This window comes from Mobula birostris, chromosome 16, assembly GCF_030028105.1.
Source record: "Mobula birostris isolate sMobBir1 chromosome 16, sMobBir1.hap1, whole genome shotgun sequence".
Taxonomy (NCBI): domain Eukaryota; kingdom Metazoa; phylum Chordata; class Chondrichthyes; order Myliobatiformes; family Myliobatidae; genus Mobula; species Mobula birostris.
In genome coordinates, this window is record NC_092385.1 from 58895974 (window position 1) to 58915400 (window position 19427).

Consider the following 19427-nt stretch of genomic DNA (forward strand, 5'->3'; position numbering starts at 1 on the left):
CCCAAGCCGTATTAGAGTCACACTAACCGCTACACTACTGTAGCACCACCCCCCTCCCCCCCCATTCTGTGTGATGCTGTGGCAAGCAGATTTTTCATTGAAACCTATCGAATATTGAAAGGCCTAGATAGAGTGGATGTTGGGGGGAAGTTTCCTATGGGGGTGGGGAAGAGTCTAGGACCAGAGAAGACAGCCTCAGAATACAAAGATGTTCCTTTAGACAGAGATGAGGAGTAGTTTCTTTAGCCAGAGGGTGGTGAATCTGTGGAATGCATTTCCACAGATGACTGTGGAGGCCAAGTTATTGGGTATACTTAAAGTGAAGGGTGTCAAAGGTTACGGAAGAAAGAAGGGAAATGGGGTTGAGAGGGTTAATCTTGAGCCTTGATCAAATGGCGGAGCAGACTCAATGGAATGCATGGCCTAATTCTGCTCTGTTGTCTTGTGTACCTCACTATACCTGTACACTCGACTTCCACCCTAAAAGTTCTCATATTCCAGAGATCAGCCTTTGTAAAGCTACATCACATTCATTTAGATTAACTAATACAGATCCTACTGTCCCTTTCCAGCATTCCAATAAGACTTCCTTTAGTGACTGTCTGATCTGTTCTTCCACCAACCACCAGCATTCTTACCACACTTTCCCACACAAGTGCAGGATGTGCAACTCCTGACCTTTTTTTCACTGTCCAGAGACTCGGACTGGTCTCCATGAAACAGCAATCCACTTGCACTTCTTCCAGCCCAGTGTCCTGCTCTCAGTGCTCACTGTGCTTACTGAAAAAGGGAGCAAACACAAGGCAGGATAGTCAGGAGAGGGAGGAACCTGAAGCCAGGAAATTAAGACAGGATAAAGTGGGACAGGATTTAAGATTAGAGTACACTCATGGCAAACATCAACTCCAACCCACAGATTCACTTTCAAGGACTCTACAGCCACGTTCTCAGTATTACTTATTTTTTAAAATTTAAACAGTTTGTCTTCTTTTGCACAATGGTTGTTTGTTAGCCTTTATGTAGAGTTTTTTCATAAATTCCATTGTATTTCTTTATTTTTCTGTAAATGCTTGCAAGAAAAGTATTCTCAAAATAGTATATGGTGACATGTACATACTTCAATAATGAATTTATTTTGAACTTTAAATTCTTACTAATATTCCATTTCCTCAAATGTTCAACGGATCATAACCACTACATGTGATGATAGCTCATTGTTCCTGCATTGCTCTTGGATCAGTTCTTCTTTTAAATTACACAAAATGTTGGAGGAAATCAGCAGCCCAGGCAGCATCTCTGGAAAAGAGTAAACAGTTGATGAAAAGTCTCAGGCTGGAAAAGAGTAAACAGTTGATGAAAAGTCTCAGGCTGAAAAGTCGACAGTTTACTCTTTTCCATCGAGGCTGCCTGGCCTGCTGAGTTCCTCCAGCATTTTGTGTGTGTTGCTTTGGATTTCCAAGTTTAGATGAGTGAAGTTATCTACGCTGGTTCAGGAGCCTGATTATATAAAAATACAATCAAGTTAAACTACAAGAAAAATTAACAATCTAAACCCCAATCCAACATTCTCGACCATCTCCCTCAGCACGTGTGTAATCCACCCTACTTCCTGAGCTTAATAAGCAGCTCTTTCACTTTACCGATCAACATTATCCTTAACACTGTGATGTCAAATGCTTGCTTGGAGCTTCTGGAGTGAGACAGATGTTGAAAATTACAAGTATGGAGAATGATTAAAGATAAATTACAGATAACAATCCTGGTCTCCTGTATCCCCAGCAATGACACCGGTGAACTTAAGAGGCTCCTTGTGTTATGCTGGAATTTCTGTAGGGAAGGGAGCAGAATTACAGTGAGAGAGACCTCCCATCGGCTGCTGCAGTGTCGAAGAGGGGCAGGTTTGGGAGCCAAAAGTACAGGATGAAAATGCACCAGCTGGTTATGGTCCAGAACTCACTGGCAAAGGGAGGCCAGAAAGCAGATCAGAACAACTGAAAGGGAATTGGATGTTCACAAAAGATTCTGGAGAAAGAGTGGACAAATGGGACTGATAGGACTGTACAGATACAATGGGCTGAGTGTCCCCTTTATTGATTCTCCTTAAGTCCAGTAGTATCTCTCCTTGTGTTCGGTGTTCCCTAATACTTCCACTGACCACTGTAACTCACTGAATAAATGTAGAAAAACAGAACCAGGGTTTTCAGAATCGGGGTTTGTGTGGATAGGAAGGGGAGTGGGGAAAATGGGAGCCGGGAATGTAGAAATTGGGGGAAGGGAAACACTACCAAGTAAACACAAATTTTTAAACAGTTCAGCCTTTGTCAAGTGGCTATTGTAAACATTAAAGCAGATGCTAGCCAACAAGAGAAAATCTGCAGATGTTGGAAATCCAAGCAATGTGCACAAAATGCAGGAGGAACTCAGCAGGCCTGGCAGCATCTATGGAAAAGAGTACAGTCGACGTTCTCTTGTTTGAGATTGGATTACTACTCTGCGAAGTTTCTGTCAGGGATGCCTACCCTGAAGTTGTTTAAATCTTCGCTGCAACAGGAGTTCAGTGAAACCCCCTCTCTGTTCCCTGCTGCTCTCCAACTCTTCGATCACACGCTTACCCAGACCCGCAACTACAGCTCTGTACTTCATCCCCCCCTTCATGTTTCATCCATCACCTTGTGTTTCTCTCTCCTCACCCCACCTTTTAAATCTACTCCTCAACTTTGTTTCTCTTCTCCAGTCCTGCTGAAGGGTTTCGGCCCAAAATGTTGAATGTACTCTTTTCCATAGATGCTGCCTGGAATGCTGAGTTCCTCCAGCATTTTGTGCGTGTTGCTTTGGATTTCCATCATCTGCAGATTTTTTTGTGCTTCTCTTAAATTACGTCTGTTCACACTCTCCCTGTACAATGAAGAGTTTATGGATGATAAAACATAGATAGAAGAACCCAGTAAGCCAGATCTATAGCTCTTACATGTCACATAGTCAATGTAAATCTTAGGCTCTCTTCGTATGACCAGTGTCTCCAGGTTATCCCCTATCTGCCATTCCGTGCCTAATATTGCTCATTGTAGAGAGATCCTCTGACCCTCAACATCCTCTCCCTCTGGTCCTACACCCATTCCCAGGACCAGTCTGAGCTGCATCTTACAGCTACAAACCAGCACTGAACAAGAGGAGAGATGGGGACTTCCAGCCTTACATAGTAACATGGAGAATAGGAGTAATAGGAAAATGAACAGCTGCATTCAAATGAAAATTTAAAAAAAATACTCCAAATGCTAGAAATCTGAAATAAAAACAGGAAACGTTGCATAAAAACAGCTGGTCAGGCAGCATCTATGGAACGAGAAGCTGTTAACATCTCAAATCTGAGACCTTTTGTCACATCAAAGAAAAGAATTCCACAGATGTTACCTGACCTGCTGAGGTTTTCCTTCATGTCCTGTTTCTATAGCTGCATTTATATAGCACCTTTCGCAACCACATGGCACTGAAAAATATTTTACAACTAATGATGCATTTTGTAGTATGGCTGAACAGTGAACTCCTACAGTCCACATTATGTTTTCGATCAGGTAAATCTCTTCTCATGAAATAAAACAGAAAGTGTTGGAGATACTCAACAGGTCAGGCAGCATCTGTGGAGAGAGAAGTACAGTTAAGTTAATTGAATCTTCTGTGGACACTTGCACCCCACATCACAATGACCCAGGTCTAACCCCAGATCCCTCCTTCCTATATCTATTTAGTGAGGTTTGTTAAGGGATAACCTGGGATTAACCCTCGTCTTCTTCCTCAATGGTGCTACGGGATGTATACGTTTCCCTGAGAGATTAGATGGAAAGTTTCAGAAACTCCTACAGGATTGATAAGCCTACAAACAGTAAAATGTTTTGTTATTATTCAATGTCGTCCATTCCCCCCCCCCACCCCAGCCCAGCTCCCATTTAATCTTACAGTGAGGATGTAGATTGGTGATTGTATGGCAGTGATGTTGGTGGTATGTGTGGTGCGTGACATATCCCAGAATATGGAATCTTACAGACATTGCTACACAAGATTTACAATGGAGGAGTGGGGGGGTGGTGCTGGGTTTGTGGTGGGAGTTTTCCCTCTGGCTGCCTGACCCATTGAGGTCATGGTACACAGGACATGGGGGGGAGGGTGGGTGGGAAGGCTGTGGTCTCTTAGAAATTGTGCCCAGCACACAGCAGGTGTCAGAAGTCGCAGGGCTAGTGGCTGGTGGGAGGTAGCAGTGGGGACAGACTCTGACCCGCCAGAAAGAACAATTGGCAGAGACTCCCATGGGACAGTGACATGGCTATGACTGACCCAATTTCCCATGCAGCTTGACGCACAGATGGCCAGCCACATGGACAGCACCCTGCCAGTAAAGAGCTCATTCTATCCCGAGTCTCTCACCTCGTCACGTTGTACTGTAGACAGTTCTGGTCACCTACGTACAGGAAAGATATGATTAAGATTGAAAGAGTACAGAGAAAATTCATAAGGAACTTGATGGCACTTGAGGACCTGAGTTATATGGAAAAATTGAATAGCTCCAGACTTTATCCCTGGAGCGTAGGAGAATGAGGGGAGATTTGATAAACAGGTATGAAAATTATGTGGGGTATAGACAGGCAAGCAAGCATTTTCCACTAAGGTTGGGTGAGACTAGAATTAGAGGTCATGGGTTGAGGGTAAAAGGTGAAATGTTTAAGGGGAACATGAGGGGGAGCTTCTTAACTCAGGGGATGTGAGAAGGTGGAATGAGCTGCCAGTGAAATTGGTGGATCGCATTGATTTCAACATTTAAAATAAATTTGGATATGTACATGGATGGGAGGGATACGTACGTCTATGGTCCAGGTGCAGGTCGATGGAACTATACAGAATAATAGTTCCACATGGACTAAATAGGCCCTTTTCTGTGTTGTAGTCCAATATGACTGTGTGATTATATCATGTATTGTGATTCGATGCTGAACCTTTTGGGTCTGTCCTACCTTGGCAAAGGAGCTCTAATTCTTTAGTCAAAAATTCACAGCTTCTTCTCAAATTCTTTGATAATTCTCTCCCTGTGATATTCTGAGATCTCAGAACTGTAAGGAATCTGGAGCAGCAGCTGGATGACCTTCGACTCATAAGGGAGAATGAGGTAGTCATAGATGAGAGCTACAGGGAGGTAGTCACACCTAGGCTGTCGGAAGCAGGTCGTTGGGTGACAGTCAGAGGGGGGAAAGCGAAGGTGAGCAGACAGGTAGCGCAGAGCACCCCTGTAGCCATTCCCCTGAATAATAAGTTTACCGTCCTGGATACTGTTGGCGGGGACGACCAACCAGGTGTGAGCCACGGTGGCAGGGCCTCCGGCACTGAGTCTGACCCTGTGGTGCAGAAGGGTGGGACGGAGAAGAGGAGAGCTGTCGTCATTGGAGACTCTATAGTCAGGGGAGCAGACAGGAGATTTTGTGGACGTGAGAAGGACACCCGCATGGTTTGTTGCCTCCCGGGTGCCAGGGTCCGGGATGTCTCTGACTGGGTGCACGACATCCTGGTACGAGAGGGAAAGCAACCAGAAGTCATGATACTTGTTGGGACCAACGACATAGGCAGGAAGAGGGATGAGGTCCTGAAGTGTAAGTTTCGGGAACTAGGCAGAAGGCTGAAGAACAGGACCTCAAGGGTGGCGTTCTCAGGATTGCTGCCAGTGCTACGTGACAGTGATGGTAAGAATTGGAGGAGATGGCAGTTGAATGCGTGGCTGAGGAGTTGGTGCAGGGAGCAGGGTTTTAGATTTTTAGATCATTGGGATCTCTTCTAGGGAAGGTGGGACCTGTACAGATTGGATGGGTTGCACCTGAACTCGAGGGGGAGCAATATCCTTGCAGGTAGGTTTGCTAGCATGGATCGGGAGGGTTTAAACTAATTTGCGAGGGGGATGGGACCCAAAGCGATAGAGCAGTGAAAGAAGTGCATGGAGTAAAGCCAGATGTAACATACAGAGAGCCTTTAAGGAAAGAGAAGCAGAATAAACGGTGTAGAGACAGTAAGGTAGAAGGGCTGAAATGTGTGTACCTCAATGCAAGAAGCATCAGGAACAAAGGTGATGAACTGAGAGCTTGGATACATACATGGAATTATGATGGCCATTACAGAGACTTGGCTGGCACCAGGGCAGGAATGGATTCTCAATATTCCTGGATTTCAGTGCTTTAAAAGGGATAGAGAGGGTGGAAAAGGGGGAGGAGGGGTGGCATTACTGGTCAGGGATACTATTACAGCTACAGAAAGGGTGGGTAATGTAGCAGGATCCTCTTTTGAGTCAGTATGGGTGGAAGTCAGGAACAGGAAGGGAGCAGTTACTCTACTGGGAGTATTCTATAGGCCCCCTGGTAGCAGCAGAGATACAGAGGAGCAGAATGGGAGGCAGATTTTGGAAAGGTGCAAAAATAACAGGGTTGCTATCATGGGTGACTTTAACTTCCCTAATATTGATTGGCACCTGATTAGTTCCAAAGGTTTAGATGGGGCAGAGTTTGTTAAGTGTGTCCAAGACGGATCCCTGTCACAGTATGTGGACAGGCCGACCGGGGAAATGCCATATTAGATCTAGTACTAAGTAATGAACGGGGTCAGGTCACAGATCTCTCAGTGGGTGAGCACCTGGGGGACAGTGACCACTGCTCCCTGGCCTTTATAATTATCATGGAAAAGGGTAGAATCAGAGAGGACAGGAAAATTTTTAATTGGGGCAAGGCAAATTATGAGGCTATAAGGCTAGAACTTGCGGGTGTGAATTGGGATGATGTTTTTGCAGGGAAATGTACTCTGGACATGTGGTCGATGTTTAGAGATCTCTTGCAGGATGTTAGGGATAAATTTGTCCCAGTGAGGAAGATAAAGAATGGTAGGATGAAGGAACCATGGGTGACAAGTGAGGTGGAAAATCTAGTCAGGTGGAAGAAGGCAGCATACATGAGGTTTAAGAAGCAAGGATCAGATGGGTCTATTGAGGAATATAGGGAAGCAAGAAAGGAGCTTAAGAAGGGGCTGAGAAGAACAAGAAAGGGGCATGAGAAGGCCTTGGCAAGTAAGGTAAAGGAAAACCCCAAGGCATTCTTCAATCATGTGAAGAAAAAAAGGATGACAGGAGTGAAGGTAGGACCGATTAGAGATAAAGGTGGGAAGATGTGCCTGGAGGCTGTGGAAGTGAGCGAGGTCCTCAATGAATACTTCTCTTCGGTATTCACCAATGAAAGGGAACTTGACGATGGTGAGGACAATATGAGTGAGGTTGATGTTCTGGAGCATGTTAATATTAAGGGAGAGGAGGGGTTGGAGTTGTTAAAATACATTAGGACAGATAAGTCCCCAGGGCCTGACGGAATATTCCCCAGGCTGCTCCACGAGGCGAGAGAAGAGATTGCTGAGCCTCTGGCTAGGATCTTTATGTCCTTGCTGTCCACGGGAATGGTACCGGAGGACTGGAGGGAGGTGAATGTTGTCTCCTTGTTCAAAAAGGTAGTAGGGATAGTCCGGGTAATTGTAGACCAGTGAGCCTTATGTCTGTGGTGGGAAAGCTGTTAGAAAAGATTCTTAGAGATAGGATCTATAGGCATTTAGAGAATCATGGTCTGATCAGGGACAGTCAGCATGGCTTTGTGAAGGGCAGATCATGTCTAACAAGCCTGATAGAGTTCTTTGAGGAGGTGGCCAGGCATATAGATGAGGGTAGTGCAGAGGATGTGACCTATATGGATTTTAGTAAGGCATTTGACAAGGTTCCACAGGGTAGGCTTATTCAGAAAGTCAGAAGGCATGGGATCCAGGGAAGTTTGGCCAGGTGGATTCAGAATTGGCTTGCCTGCAGAAAGCAGAGGGTGGTGGTGGAGGGAGTACATTCAGATTGGAGGATTGTGATTAGTGGTGTCCCACAAGGATCTGTTCTGGGACCTCTACTTTTCGTGATTTTTATTAACGACCTGGATGTAGGGGTAGAAGGGTGGGTTGGCAAGTTTGCAGATGACACAAAGGTTGGTGGTGTTGTAGATAGTGTAGAGGATTGTCAAAGATTGCAGAGAGACATTGATAGGATGCAGAAGTGGGCTGAAAAGTGGCAGATGGAGTTCAATCCGCAGGTGGTACACTTTGGAAGGACAAACTCCAAGGCAGAGTACAAAGTAAATGGCAGGATACTTGGTAGTGTGGAGGAGCAGAGGGATCTCTGGTACATGTCCACAGATCCCTGAAAGTTGCCTCACAGGTGGATAGGGTAGTTAAGAAAGCTTATGGGGTGTTAGCTTTCATAAGTCGAGGGATAGAGTTTAAGAGTCGCGATGTAATGATGCAGCTCTATAAAACTCTGGTTAGGCCACACTTGGAGTACTGTGTCCAGTTCTGGTCACCTCACTATAGGAAGGATGTGGAAGCATTGGAAAGGGTACAGAGGAGATTTACCAGGATGCTGCCTGGTTTATAAAGTATGCATTATGATCAGAGATTAAGGGAGCTAGGGCTTTACTCTTTGGAGAGAAGGAAGATGAGAGGAGACATGATAGAGGTGTACAAGATAATAAGAGGAATAGATAGAGTGGATAGCCAGCGCCTCTTCCCCAGGGCACCACTGCTCAATACATGAGGACATGGCTTTAAGGTAAGGGGTGGGAAGTTCAAGGGGGATATTAGAGGAAGGTTTTTTACTCAGAGAGTGGTTGGTGCATGGAATGCACTGCCTGAGTCAGTGGTGGAGGCAGATACACTAGTGAAGTTTAAGAGACTACTAGACAGGTATATGGAAGAATTTAAGGTGGGGGCTTGTATGGGAGGCAGGGCTTGAGGGTTGGCACAACATTGTGGGACAAAGGGCTCGTACTGTGCTGTACTATTCTATGTTCTATGTTCTGGTTTTGATCTTGGGCAATTGTCACTGTCACACTGAAAACCACCACATTTGCCTAGCCTCTCCATTAATTTACAAAGTTTACCTTGGCATCAGTGACTTGGTCATTCTGGTTAATTGGGACACATGGGGACCAGTACATTTTGGCCCAAACAGCTGCCTCGATTAGCTTAAGTTTCATGGAAATAGTTAAAAGGCATAAAAAAGACAAACTACCATTAAAATGAGTAATAATTTATGAATTTAAATGAAATACAGAACAAATTGGAATGATACCAATACCTCCACCGTACTATAAAACTGTCTACTTGTTCCTCATAGTTATTGATGGAGGAATTCATCTGCCATGTTCTTTTGATTGACTGTAAATGAACAAAATCAGCGCAGACACATTGTGCAGATAATGGACTGCCTTCAAAGAATGCTTTAGACAATTGCTCCAAATCTTCATTTTTATAGTAACATTCAAAATGATAGTCAATAACTTTGTAATTGGTAACTTGCTGAAGTAGTGAAATTGTTTCATTTTCACTCCCGGCTGTTTCTGGCATTTCCAGACTGCTTGAAACCATGGTGAACAAAAGTTCTGAGTTATCTTACTGCTTATTTCTCGCCAACTATTTGCGACCAAAAAAACACTGGCTTTTGAACACGCGACCGACGCAATTTATAAACTAATCGCCCCAAACACAAGTCAGCGTTACGGCCACTCAAATGCACACCACTGACGCTAGTTAGAAACGTTTTGGCAACACTCTCCTGTCCCAGTTAGGTGACATAGTATCCCAAATAATTGAAGGAAATCCCAGGAATTTTCTCAATTAGCTTTTGTTCTTTCAGAGTTGACCCAGACAAATGGCTGTCCCAATTAACTGGAATCCATTGTAAATAAATAATATTGTACACATGAGTTGTAGAACCTTGATAGGGAGTCTGTTGGTTTCAGAATCAGTTCAGAGTAGTGGTGAGTGAAGTTATCCATGCTGGTTCAGAGGATTGATAGTTGTAATTTAATAACTGTTTCTGTTCACCCTCACTGATTTTACACAGATGCATCACAGAAGGCTTCCTACATGGAGACATTATAGTCTGCTCTGCCCAAAACCGCGAGAAATTTTAGACAGCCCAGTCCATGATGAAAACCAATGACCCTCTATAGACTCTGTTTATAGAAACATAGAAAACCTACAGCACAATACAGGCCCTTCGGCCCACAAAGCTGTGCTGAACATTTCCTTACCTTAGAAATTACCTAGGGTTACCCATAGCCCTCTATTTTTCTAAGCTCCATGTACCTATCCAGGAGTCTCTTAAAAGGCCCTATCGTTTCCGCCTCCACCACCATCGCTGGCAGCCCATTCCACGCACTCACCACTCTCTGTGTAAAAAACTTACCCCTGACATCTCCTCTGTACCTGCTTCCAAGCACCTTAAAACTGTGCCCTCTCATGCTAGCCATTTCAGCCCTGGGAAAAAGCCTCTGACTATCCACACAATCAATGCCTCTCATTATCTTGTACACCTCTATCAGGTCATCTCTCATCCTCTGTCGCTCCAAGGAGAAAAGGCCGAGTTCACTCAACCTATTCAAATAAGGCATGCTCCCCAACCCAGGCAACATCCTTGTAAGTCTCCTCTGCACCCGTTTTATGGTTTCCACATCTTTTCTGTAGTGAGGTGACCAGAACTGAGCACAGTATTCCAAGTGGGGTCTGACCAGGGTTCTATATAGCTGTAACATTACCTCTTGGCTCTTAAGCTCAATCCCATGATTGATGAAGACCAATGCACCGTATGCCTTCTTAACCACAGAGTCAACCTGCACAGCTGCTTTGAGTGTCCTATGGACTCGGACTCCGACTCCAAGATTCCTCTGATCCTCCACACTGCCAAGAGTCTTACCATTAATACTATATTCTGCCACCATATTTGATCTACCAAAATGAACCACCTCACACTTATCTGGGTTGAACTCCATCTGCCACTTCTCAGCCCGGTTTTGGCCCGCTGTAACCTCTGATAGCCCTCCATACTATACACAACACCCCCAACCTTTGTGTCATCAGCAAATTTACTAACCCATCCCTCCACTTCTTCATCCAGGTTATTTATAAAAATCACAAAGGGTAGGGATCCCAGAACAGATCCCTGAGGCACACCACTGGTCATCGACCTCCATGCAGAATATGACCTGTCTACAACCACTCTTTGTCTTCTGTGGGCAAGCCAGTTCTGGATCCACAAAGCAATGTCCCCTTGGATCCCATGCCTCCCTACTTTCTCAATAAGGTAAGGCACCTTATCAAATGCCTTGCTGAAATTCATGTACACTACAGCTACTGCCCTACCTTCATCAATGTGTTTGGTCACATCTTCAAAAAATTCAATCAGTCTCGTAAGGCACAACTTGCCTTTGATAAAACAATGCTGACTATTCCTATTCATATTATGCCTCTCGTAAGTCTTGCCTCTCAGGATCTTCTCCATCAATTTACCAACCACTGAAGTGAGACTCACTGGTCTATAATTTCCTGGACTATCGCTACTCCCTTTCTTGAATAAAGGAACAACATCCGCAACCCTCCAATTCTCCGGAACCTCTCCCGCCCCCATTGATGTTGCAAAGATCATTGCCAGAGGGAAAGCAATCTCCTCCCTCACCTCCCATAGTTGTCTGGGGTACATCTCATCTGGTCCCAGTGACTTATCCAACTTGATGCTTTCCAAACACTCCAGCACGTCCTCTTCCTTAATATCTACATGCTCGTTTATATGTTCCAATTCCTCGAGAAAGTAGCCAACATAATCGAAGACCCCTCCACCCCAGACATCTCTTTCCATTGGGCAGAAAGCACATCAGCGGGCTCAAGGACAGCTTCTGTCCTACTGTTATAAGGTTATTGAACCGATCTCTTGTATGATTAAGATGAACTCATGATCTCATCATGGCCTTTACACCTGATTTGTCTACCTGCACTACACTTACTCTGTAACTATATTCTGCTATTGGTTTTTCCTTGTGCTACCTTAATGTACTCAATGTTTTAAAGTGATCTGTATGGATGGCATGTAAAACAATGTTTCCTACTGCATGATCATAATAAACCAATTAAATTGCCAATGCAGAGAAGGTGATGAACCAAGTGCTGGTAGATGGTTGATGGAATTAGTATAGGTCAAAGTCATGGTCAAAGTTAAGTTACTATCGGTCACCACACACTACTGTGAGATTAATGTTCTCAGAGGCATTTACAGGAAAATAAAAATACATTAGTATTTACAAAAAACTATACGTAAACAAAAACTGACACCAATGAGCAAAATAAGATAAACTCTGCAAATAAAAAATAAATCATACTGAGAACATGAGTTGAAAGGGAGTCTGTAGTTGTGGAAACTTTTTGGAGTTGAGATGAGTGAAGTTATCCACGCCAGTTAACTTTCGGTGGGTATTTGATGGTCAGTGTTAAGATGGTGCATCGAAGGGTTTGTTTCTCTATTGTATTTATTTTACATTTCAAGAATAAGTTCTACACATATTTGTAATTTTAAAAATATATAACAAAGAAGAAGCTGTACAGAACATGGTCAATACATTCAGTAGTGTTGACGTATTTTTAAATGCAAGGCACCATTTCCACTCAGGTGGCCCCTCAGCTGGTAATCCATGGTTGATGTTCTGGAGCATGTTGATATTAAGGGAGAGGAGGTGTTGGAGTTGTTAAAATACATTAGGACGGATAAGTCCCCGGGGTCTGACGGAATATTCCCCAGGCTGCTCCATCAGGCGAGAGAAGAGATTGCTGAGCCTCTGGCTAGGATCTTTATGTCCTCGTTGTCCACAGGAATGGTACTGGAGGATTGGAGGGAGGCGAATGTTGTTCCCTTGTTCAAAAAAGGTAGTAGGGATAGTCCGGGTAATTATAGACCAGTGAGTCTTACGTCTGTGGTGGGAAAGCTGTTGGAAAAGATTTTTAGAGATAGGATCTATAGGCATTTAGAGAATCATGGTCTGATCAGGGACAGTCAGCATGGCTTTGTGAAGGGCAGATCGTGTCTAACAAGCCTGATAGAGTTCTTTGAGGAGGTGACCAGGCATATAGATGAGGGTAGTGCAGAGGATGTGACCTATATGGATTTTAGTAAGGCATTTGACAAGGTTCCACACGGTAGGCTTATTCAGAAAGTCAGAAGGCATGGGATCCAGGGAAGTTTGGCCAGGTGGATTCAGAATTGGCTTGCCTGCAGAAGGCAGAGGGTGGTGGTGGAGGGAGTACATTCAGATTGGAGGATTGTGACTAGTGGTGTCGCACAAGGATCTGTTCTGGGACCTCTACTTTTGGTGATTTTTATTAACGACCTGGATGTGGGGGTAGAAGGGTGGGTTTCCAAGTTTGCAGACGACACAAAGGTTGGTGATGTTGTATAGCGTAGAGGATTGTCAAAGATTGCAGAAAGACATTGATAGGATGCAGAAGTGGGCTGAGAAGTGGCAGATGGAGTTCAACCCGGAGAAGTGTGAGGTGGTACACATTGGAAGGACAAACTCCAAGGCAGAGTACAAAATAAATGGCAGGATACTTGGTAGTGTGGAGGAGCAGAGGGATCTCGGGGTACATGTCCACAGATCCCTGAAAGTTGCCTCACAGGTGGATAGGGTAGTTAAGAAAGCTTATGGGGTGTTAGCTTTCATAAGTCGAGGGATAGAGTTTAAGAGTCGCGATGTAATGATGCAGCTCTATAAAACTCTGGTTAGGCCACACTTGGAGTATTGTGTCCAGTTCTGGTCACCTCACTATAGGAAGGATGTGGAAGCATTGGAAAGGGTACAGAGGAGATTTACCAGGATGCTGCCTGGTTTATAAAGTATGCATTATGATCAGAGATTAAGGGAGCTAGGGCTTTACTCTTTGGAGAGAAGGAAGATGAGAGGAGACATGATAGAGGTGTACAAGATAATAAGAGGAATAGATAGAGTGGAGAGCCAGCGCCTCTTCCCCAGGGCACCACTGCTCAATACAAGAGGACATGGCTTTAAGGTAAGGGGTGGGAAGTTCAAGGGGGATATTAGAGGAAGGTTTTTTACTCAGAGAGTGGTTGGTGCGTGGAATGCACTGCCTGAGTCAGTGGTGGAGGCAGATACACTAGTGAAGTTTAAGAGACTACTAGACAGGTATATGGAGGAATCTAAGGTGGGGGCTTATATGGGAGGCAGGGTTTGAGGGTCGGCACAACATTGTGGGCCAAAGGGCCTGTACTGTGCTGTACTATTCTATGCTCTATGTTCATTCCAATGTTTGAGGAGTTTCCTCATCTGACTCGGCCCATCTGTGTGCGATAACGGAAGGAACCTGGACCTTGGTACTTTCCCACAGAGTTTCTGTGGTGTATGACTCTATGACACTAACAATGATGATCTGTTCATCTTACACCCGATCTTCCTGCACCTGCACTGAATTATATTAATCCCCTTCCTCACAGTTGGATGGTCAATTTTTCAATCCCTCTGATGCGCTTCTCGCACGTTCGGTTCCTGTTGTAATTGTTACTCAGTGGGAGTGCCATGGGGTTAAATACCAGGTGAAAAACTCCCATGTGGAAGGGCAGGAAACACCTTGATGATCACTACATCTGAAAGTCTCAGTAGCAAATGTGAAGCAAAGCCTGGCGTGAAAGGCAGCAAATTGGCAGCAAGGTGTGAACGCTAGAATCACTGTCACAGAGTGTCAGAGGAATTTACTATCACCAATTAGACACAGACCCCGGCATTCTGTTTAATTACTTTATTACATGATCGCGGAGAGCCCACTAAGAGATTCTGCTAAAGCAAGCACAAGCATGGCCTTTTATAGCTTAAAATATATGCAGTTCAGCAGTTTTCAGGGGTCTAGAGTTCCTGCTTAGACCTTATCGACAAGGTTCAGGCTGCTTCCATACCTTACACAAAATTAAACATAGTGTCCCCACGTACACAATCAGTTCCCCGTTAATTAGAAGAAACTGAGCCATTAGTCTTGTAGACCTGAAGGCCGAAGGAACCTCTCCAATAATTATAAGAAACCAGGTCGTTAGTCGTGTAGACTTGTAGGCCAATAGTTCCTCCCCATTGATTATAAGAAACCAAGTCATTAGTCATGCAGCCTTGAGGGCTATTGTTTCCTCCCTACACATGACATGCATCTGTTATCAGTTCTTCATTACCAGCAGGACTTACTACATCTGTGTGATATAATTTCTTAATTTCTATCAGGACTTATTGCTAATGAGTATGTGTAGACAGACAGACCCCGTCTGCTTCTCACCCTGCTACTCTCATGATTCTGTTAACCCTTAATTCTCAGGCTTAATTTTCTTCCACTTGGGGCACTACAGCACAGAAACAGACCCTTCGGCCCATCTAGTCCATGCTGAACTATCATTCCACCCAGTCCCATCAATCTGCACCGGATCATAGCCCTCTTTACCCCTCCCAACTATGTAATTATTCAAACTTCTCTTAAATGTTGAAATTGAATCCACATCCACACTTGTTCCACACTCTGAGTGAAGAAGATCCCCCTCATGTCCTCTTTAAATATTTCACCTTTGAGCCTTAATCTATGACCTCTAGTTCTAGTCTCACCAAACCCCCTCAGTGGAAAATGCTTGCTTGCATTTACCCTATCTATGCACGTCATAATTTTGTTTACCTCTATCAAATCTCCTCTCATTCTCCTCCACACTAGAAAATAAAGTCCTAAGCTGTTCAGCCTTTCCCCGTAACTCAGGTCCTCAAGTGCCAGCAACATCCTTGATAGCCTTCTCTGCACTGCTTCAATCTTATTGATATATTTCCTGTAAGTAAGTGGCCAGAAGTGCACACAATACTCCAAATGACCAATATCTTATACAACTTCAACATGAGGACCAACATGCCAAAAGTTTTTGTTACAACCCTTTCTAACTGTGACCCCACTTTCAAGGAGTGCCAGGCTTTAGATGTTTCAGAAGGGACAGGGAGGGAGGCAAAAGAGGTGGGGGTGTGGCACTGTTGATCAGAGATAGTGTCATGACTGCAGAAAAGGAGGAAGTCATGAAGGGATTGTCTACTGAGTCTCTGTGGGTGGAAGTTAGGAACAGGAAGGGGGTCCATAACTCTACTGGGTGTTTTTTATAGACCACCCAATAGTAACAGGGACATTGAGGAGCAGATAGGGAGACTGATTCTGGAAAGGAATAATAATCACACGGTTGTTGTGGGAGATTTTAATTTCCCAAATATCGATTGGCATGTTCCTAGAGCGAGGGGTTTAGATGGGTTGGAGTTTGCTAGGTGTGTTCAAGAAGGTCTCTTGACACAATATGTAGATAAGCCTACAAGAGAAGAGGCTGTGCTTGATCTGGTATTGGGAAATGAACCTGGTCAGGTGTCAGGTCTCTCAGTGAGAGAGCATTTTGGAGACAGTAATCACAACTCTATCTCCTTTACCATAGCATTGGAGAGGGATAGGAACAGACAAGTTAGGGAAATGTTTAATTAGAGTAAGGGGAAATATGAGGCAATCAGGCAGGAACTTGGAAGCATAAATTGGAAACAGATGTTCTCAGGGAAACGTACGGAAAAAATGTGGCAAATGTTCAGGGGATATTTACGTGGAGTTCTGCATCGGTACGTTCCAATGAGACAGGGAAAGGATGGTAGGATAGAGGAACAGTGGTGTACAAAGGCTGTTGTAAATCTAGTCAAGAAGAAAAGAAGAGCTTACAATAGGTTTAAAAAACTAGGTAATGATCGAGATCTAGAAGATTATAAGGTTAGAAGGAAGGAGCTTAAGAATGAAATTAGGAGAGCCAGAAGGGGCCATGAGAAGGCCTTGATGGTCAGGATTAAGGAAAAACCCAAGGCCTTCCACAAATATGCGAAGAGCAAGAGGATAAGACGTGAGAGAATAGGACCAATCAAGTGTGACAAGTGGAAAAGAATGTATGAAGGAGATAGCGGAGATACTTAATGAATACTTTGCTTCAGTATTCACTATGGAAAAGGATCTTGGCAATTGTAGGGATGACTTACAGTGGGCTGAAAAGCTTGAGCATGTAGATATTAAGGAAGAGGATGTGCTGGAGCTTTTGGAAAGCATCAAATTGGGTAGGTCACCGGGATGTGCCCAAAGCTACTATGGGAGGTGAGAGAGGAGATTGCTGAGCATCTGGCGATGATCTTTGCATCGTTGATGGGGACCAGAGAGGTTCCGGAGGATTGGAGGGTTACAGATGTTGTTCCTTTTTTATCAAGAAAGGGAGTAGAGAGAGCCCAGGAAATTATAGACCAATGAGTTATACTTCAGTGGTTGGTAAGTTGATGGAGAAAATCCTGAGAGGCAGGATTTATAAACAATTGGAGAGGCATAATATGATTTGTCAAAGGCAGGTCGTGCCTTACAAGCCTGATTGAATTTTTTGAGGATGTGACTAACCACATTAATGAAGGAAGAGCAGTAGGTGTAGTGTATATGGATTTCAGCAAAGCACTTGATAAGGTACCCCATGCAAGACTTATTGAGAAAGTAAGGAGACATGGGATCCAAGGGGACATTGCTTTGTGGATCCAGAACTGGCTTGCCCACAGAAGGCAAAGAGTGGTTGTAGATGGGTCATATTCTGTATGGAGTTCGGTGACCAGTGGTGTGCCTCAGGGATCTGTTCTGGGACCCCTATTCTTTGTGATTTCTATAAATGACCTGGATGAGGAAGTGGAGGGATGCGTTAGTAAATTTGCTGATGACACAAAGATTGGGGGTGTTGTGAATAGTGTGGGGGCTGTTAGAGGTTACAGCGGGATGTTGATAGGGTGCAAAACTGGGCTGAGAAGTGGCTTATGGAGATCAACCCAGGTAAGTGTGAGGTGGTTCATTTTGGTAGGTCAAATATGATGGCAGAATATAGTATTAATGGTAAGACTCTTGGCAGTGTGGAGGATCAGAGGGATCTTGGAGTCTGAGTCCATAGGACACTCAAGGCTGCTGCGCAGGTTGACTCTGTAGTTAAGAAGACATCGGCCTTCATCAATCGTGGAATTGAATTTAGGAGTCGAGAGGTAATGTTGCAGCTATATATGACCCTGGTCAGACCCCACTTGGAGTACTGTGCTCAGTTCTGGTCGCCTCACTATTCCTGTAAACCATAGACGTGGAAACCATAGGAAAGGTGCAGAGGAGATTTACAAGGATGTTTCCTGGTTTAGGGACCGTGCCTTATGAGAATAGGTTGAGTGAACTCGGTCTTTTCTCCTTGGGGCGACGGAGGATGAGAGGTGACCTGATAGAGGTGTGTAAAATGATGAGAGGCATTGACCATGTGGATAGTCAGAGGCTTTTCCCCAGGGCTGAAATGGCTGGCACGAGACGGCACAGTTTTAAGGTGCTTAAAAGTAGGTACAGAGGAGATATCAGGGGTAAATTTTTTACGCAGAGGGTGGTGAATGTGTGGAATGGGCTGCCGGCAACGGTGGTAGAGGTGGAAACGATAGGGTCTTTTAAGACACTCCTGGATAGGTACATGGAGCTCAGAAAAATAGAGGGCTATGGGTAAACCTAGGTAATTTCTAAGGTAAGGACATGTTTGGCACAGCTTTGTGGGCCGAAGGGCCTGTATTGTGCTGTAGGTTTCTATGTTTCTACGTTGCTATGAACTATGGTTCTGTTATTCTCAGATCCCTCTGTTCTACCGCACTCCTCAGTGCCCTTCCGCTCACTATGTGAGGCCTACCCCGGTTGGTCCTCCCAAAGTGCAACACCTCACACTTGTCTGCATTAAATTCCAGCTGACATTTTTCAGCCCATTTTTCCAGCAGGTCCAGACCCTGCTGCAAGCTTTGATAGCCTTCCTCGCTGTCCGGTTATGCCCCTGATCTCGGTGTCATGGTGCACGATGTGCCATCTCTTTCAGGCTGGTAGGCACACCTGATCAGAGGACGTATTACGTACTGAAACCGGAATTCAGTGCTACCCAGAAGGCCAGGAAACAAAAAAGTGAAAATGTTTGAATCGTTTTATAAAAAAGGACAGGAACTATAATTCAATGAAGCCTAAATTTAGTCATTGTTTTTTCAAAAAATGTTAAATCTATCTTTGGCTTGCAGAGAAGAGATTAGCAGATATGTTGAACAGCTGGTCTTGCTTGATGCTGAATGTGACCAACAGAATCCCAAGAGCACAGGAAAGGAATGATTAAAATTAGACTACAGAATAATAGACATGCTTAATTTTGTTTTTAATGGCAGCTAACATAAAACTAAAGGAATATAATGTGGAGATGATGTGAGTAATTTGAAGCCTCTGATTTCCTTGAGGCAGTGATTAAACAGGGTAGGTGTGGGCCTGGAACCTGGACTTCTGAACCTCCCAACAAAACTCCACGTGGATGAGTCTGCGGGGATTCGGAGCAATCTCCGAAAACGGAAACTGTGATGAAGATGATTTCCCCCGGGCAACTGATCCGGATGGGGAACAACTAGTGAGCCAAGTACCTCAAAACTCAAATGAAATTATAA